The 5201-nt window shown below is 38.2% G+C and overlaps 1 pseudogene across 1 annotated transcript; it reads left to right on the plus strand.

Annotated features, from left to right (window-relative positions):
* Nucleotides 1-293: 293 nt before the first annotated feature.
* On the plus strand, nucleotides 294-1076 carry LOC103270596 (annotated as a pseudogene). Its single transcript, XR_002482540.1, has one exon. The product of XR_002482540.1 is annotated as a histone H3.3-like (transcript).
* Nucleotides 1077-5201: the final 4125 nt, after the last annotated feature.

Here is a 5201-nt window from a genome sequence, read left to right on the forward strand (position 1 = left end):
GCCATGTGACAAATAACAATGTTTTGGTCAATGCTAGGCTGCATGTACAATGGTGGTCCCATAAGATGATAATACAGTATTTTCATTGTACCTAGTCTGTGTTTAGATACACAAATACCACTGTGTTACATTTGTTGATAGTCTTCTGTACAGTAACATCCTGTACTGGTTTGTAGCTTACAAGTACCACAACCTGGTGTTCGCAGCCGCCGCCGCGCTGCCGTCGCTCTCCAGTGCCAGCGCCGCCTCTAGCTCGCCGAGCTCCAGCCGAAGGAGAAGCGGGGTAAGGAGGTCTCTATACCTTGGCTCGCACAAAGCAGACTGCCCGCCAATCGACCGGTGGTAAGGCACCCAGGAAGCGACTAGCTACAAAAGCCGCTCACAAGAGCGCGCCCTCTACTGGAGGGGTGAAGGAACCTCATCGTTACAGGCCTGGTACTGTGGCACTCCGTGAAATTAGACGTTATCAGAAGTCCACTGAATTTCTGATTGGCAAACTTCCTTTCCAGCGTCTGACGCGAGAAATTGCTCAGGACTTCAAAACAGATCTGCGCTTCCAGAGCGCAGTGCTTGGCAGGAGGCAAGTGAGGCCTATCTGGTTGGCCTTTTTGAAGACACCAACCTGTGTGCTATCCATGCCAAACGTGTAACAATTATGCCAAAAGACCTCCAGCTAGCACGCCACCTACGTGGAGGGCGGGCTTAAATCCATTCTGCTGGGAAACATTTCATTCTCAAAAAAAAAAAAAAAAATTCTCTTCTTCCTACTATTGGTAGTTCTGAGCGTTAGATTTTTTTTTCCCCATGGGGTGAAAAGGTACCTAAGTATATGATTGCGAGTGGAAAAATAGGGGACAGAAATCAGGTATTGGCAGTTTTTCCATTTTCATGTGTGTGTGAATTTTTAATATAAAAGCGGGGATGTAAAGCATTAATGCAAGTCAGAATGTTTCAGTGAACAAGTTTCAGCGGTTCGACGTTATAACAATTACAAATAAACCTGTTAAATTTTTCTGGACAATGCCAGCATTTGGATTTTTTTAAAACAAGTAAATTTCTTATTGATGGCAACTAAATGGTGTTTGTAGCATTTGTATCATACAGTAGATTCCATCCATTCACTATACTTTTCTAACTGAGTTGTCCTACATGCAAGTACATGTTTCTAATGTTGTCTGTCTTCTGTGCTGTTCCTGTAAGTTTGCTATTAAAATGCATTAAATTATTTTTTAAAAAGTACTATAACCTACACATGTAATAAACTCTACCACTTAGGTTTGTGTAAGTATATTCTATGATATTTACATGACAAAATCACCTAACAATGCATTTTTTCCCCTAAGACACAAAGACTACCTCTGAATAATGACCCATTTCTTAGAACATATGTCATTAAAGGACACATGATTGTACTTTAATAAATACTTAACAAGCAATAAGTATGGGCAATAAGTATATGAAAAAAATGCTCAAAATCATCAGTCATTAGGGAAATTCAAATTAATACAACAAGATATGTAAGATACCATTACATACCTCTAGAATGACTCAAATTAAAGTCAAGCAACATCAAATATTTGCAGGGATGTGTAGCAACCAGAACCCTGGTTTAACCACTTTGGAAAACTCTTTGACAATGTCTTGGAAAATTAAATATGACTCAGAAATTTTACCCAAGAGAAAAATAATTGTATGTGTTATAAGAGTTATACAAGAATGCTCATAGTACCTTTACTTGTAATAGCCCAAACTAGAAACAGCCCAAATATTCACCAACAGATGAATGGTTCCATACATTGAAGTATATTTATAAAATTAAATACCACTCACAATTAAAATGAACAAATTACCAATTTGCAACACAACACAAATGAACTTCAAAAAACTTTACGCTGAATGAAAGAAGTCTGACAAAAGAGTGTCTGCTGTGTCATTTCATTTATATGAAGTTCTGAAACAAACGAATATAAGATGAAAAAATCAGGATAGTGATTGCTTGTAGGGGCATGCATTGACTGAGAAAGGGCACAGGATAATTTTCTTGGGTAAGGGAAATATTTCATATCTTTATGGGGTACGTACTACACAGTTACATGCATTTGTCAAAACTTATTGAACTATATACTTAAGATCTGCATATTTCACTATATGTAAATTATACATCAATAAAAATTAGAAAAATAATGTGCTTGTTTTCTAGGAAACACTATTTTAGTACCATAAGTTATATATAAATGAAACATTCTTTGGGACTACTTTTGAGAAGGGTGATGGCTTAAGCCCTGGCACTTGGATATCCTTCATGAAAACCAGCCAAAATGGGCAAAGAAATAAAAGATTAAGGAACAACCCAAGTAGTAGGTAGTCTTCAAAGATGACCTTCAAACAATTCTGCTGCTCCCTGTACATGCAGGCAGGTCCTTCCATCAGGAAGGAGGGCTTATGTCTCCTTTGTTGAATTGAATGCAGAGGAAGTAACATTTTGGGACCTCGGATCCCAACAATTAATAAGCCTTCTGCTTCTTTTCTCTGAAACCCAGGAGTCATGAAGTGAGGAAACTTAAGCAACAAAGTAGAAAGGCCCATAGAGCAAAAAAATAATGGCTGAGCCTCAGCTGAGCTCCCATGTGACAGCCAGCACCAACCTGGAACCATCTTGAAAATTCATCATTCAATAATGCTCCAGAGACAAGACACATAGATCGTTAAAACAGAATACGGTCCAGACATAGACCCACACAAATATGGTCAATTGATTTTCAACAAAAACTCCAAAACAATGCAATGGGGAAAGAGAAAATGGTGCTGGAATAACTGGCTGAGCAACTTTTGTCTACACCCTCAGTTGCAGTTATCTATTTGCTAATGAATGACCTTTAGATCCAATTGCCTGGTGCTCCTTCCTATTTTGGTCTCCATAGCCCTTGCAAACTTAATATAACCTGTCCTGAATTTACCATATCTCCCACTCAAAAAATCTGCCTCTTGTCCTTGCTTCACTGATTTGGTGAATCCATCTAATTCTAGCGGCTGAAGTCAGATACCTGGAAGACACTTGACATACTCTCGCCATTCAGGTCCAAGTCTTTCTTCTCTGTGGCTCGCTGCTCTCTCTTTTCTTCACTCATAAAGACAAATGTAATGGCTTCCTGATTGGTTTTCTTGCCTCTGTCCTCCACCTCCCATCCATCCTACGTACTGCTGCTAGAATCATCTTTCTAAATTGTAAGATATTCTGCTTAAGAGCCTTGAATGACTCTTTGTCATATTATTGCCATGTGATTGTCAAACTCCTCAGTATGACCTTGCCCTTGTCTTGCTTTCTAGTCTCACCTCTCTCCATATGCCTCAATATGTTCTCTGTTACTTTGCTACATTGAACATGTTGTAGCTCCTTGATGACATATTATTGAATGTCTCTGTACCTTTGATCATGCCATTTTCTTTCCTAGAATTCTGCCCTCCTTTCTGGCTTTATTAACTCTTTCACATTTTTAAAGAATTTATTTAAATGCTACCATCCTCAGGAAGTCCTCCCTTTTCACCCCAGGCTGAGTTGAGTGCCTTCACCTCTTCTAGTGCCGTGATTATTTTTATATCGTATTACTTTTTCATCTGCAATGTGAATTTTGGGTTGTTTCAGATAACTAATATTCTTGAGCACCTAAAATGTTAAACATGCACCATGTTAAATCTAAGTGGTAAAGTGGTGAACAATGAAGACATGGTTCTTGCCCTTGTTGGAGCTCAGAGACTGTAGGGAAAACAGACATTAAGCGAGTAATTACATGTGCTCCAAAAAAGAGGTATAAATTCCATGGTAGGTATAGCAGGAGGACCTGGGAGGTCAGGAATCTTTAGGCTCAGACATTTCTCTCTCCTCAATAGACCATGAGCAACTAGTGATCAGGGAGGAAACTATGTCAATTGTAATAGGCATTTGAAGGGGTTTGTAAATGAATACATGAGTTCCATGATGGAAAACTCTTTATTTTATGAGGCAGCAGATTCCATTTTTAGATTACTGTAATTGTTTTCTTTCACTGAGTTGAAAATACCCCTCTAAAATTTCTACATTATTCTTAGATATGGTCTCTGGAGGAGCTCAGGATAAGTTTACTCTTTCTTCCATAAAGTAGCTCTTCAAATATTTTAAGATAATGCTATGGTCTAAAAGTTGGTGTACCCAAAATTCATAGGTAAAAAATTATCACTGAATGTGATAATATTAAGAGGTAGGGCCTTTGGGAAGTGATTAAGTAATGATGGGATTAGTGAGTGCCCTTATAAAAGGGGCTGAGGTAAGTCGTGTTCCCTTCTGCCATGTGAGGACTCAGAAAGTGCCATCTGTCAGGAACTGGCCCTCACTGGACAGCAATTCTTGAGGACTTTCCAACCTCAAGAACTGTGAGCAACAAATTCCTGTGGCTTATAAATTACCCAGGTTAAAGCAGTTTGTTATAGCAGCTTAAATGGACGAAGAGACAAACAGCACATATCCTGTTTTTGATGGGGTTAGGATAGGATGGGGTGGTTAAATGTTCCTATTTCTTCAAACTAAGAAGGAGTAGTTTTCTCAGGAAATCTAAGAAGCTTAAAAGAGAAGGCCTAAAGATACTTAACTGGGGGCCTCCCCAAGAATCAGCCTGGTGAGATCACTCTATAATGAAGCCCACTAATTGGCAGTCCTGCCCATGCACACAAAGCTTCAGATCAGGTCTTAATGCTCCACTCTTAAATATGAGCAAATAGTCAAGGAGCTACAGCTTGCATCCTCAAAGACAGAGACAAGATACTAGTATAAGCTAGAACTTAGAGAAAATAAAAGAGGTAGGAGAAAAAGTAAAACAAAAAAACAAAAATTTTAAAACCCCAAATTAGTGTCTACAGGGAGATAAGAAAAAATAGTATATCCATGAAGCAGGAATAGATGACATAAAAAAGAAAAATTACAAAAACAGAAAAAAACTCTTGGATACATGAAACATGATAGTGTTTAAAAGAACAAAAGCAAAACTTCAGTAGAAGAACTGGAAGATAAACTTGAGGAAGTTTTCCAGAAAGTGAAGCAAAAATGGAAGGAGATATAAAATTAGAGAGAACAGAAAAAATAACTTATAGGATCAATCCAGGTTTAGTGCAATAGTGATAAACTAGAGTCCCAGAAAGACAAAAGAGATTGAAGATGAATAAATCATCAA

This window comes from Carlito syrichta, unplaced genomic scaffold (genome assembly GCF_000164805.1).
Source record: "Carlito syrichta isolate Samal-C Ts95f unplaced genomic scaffold, Tarsius_syrichta-2.0.1 Scaffold309876, whole genome shotgun sequence".
Lineage (NCBI taxonomy): Eukaryota > Metazoa > Chordata > Mammalia > Primates > Tarsiidae > Carlito > Carlito syrichta.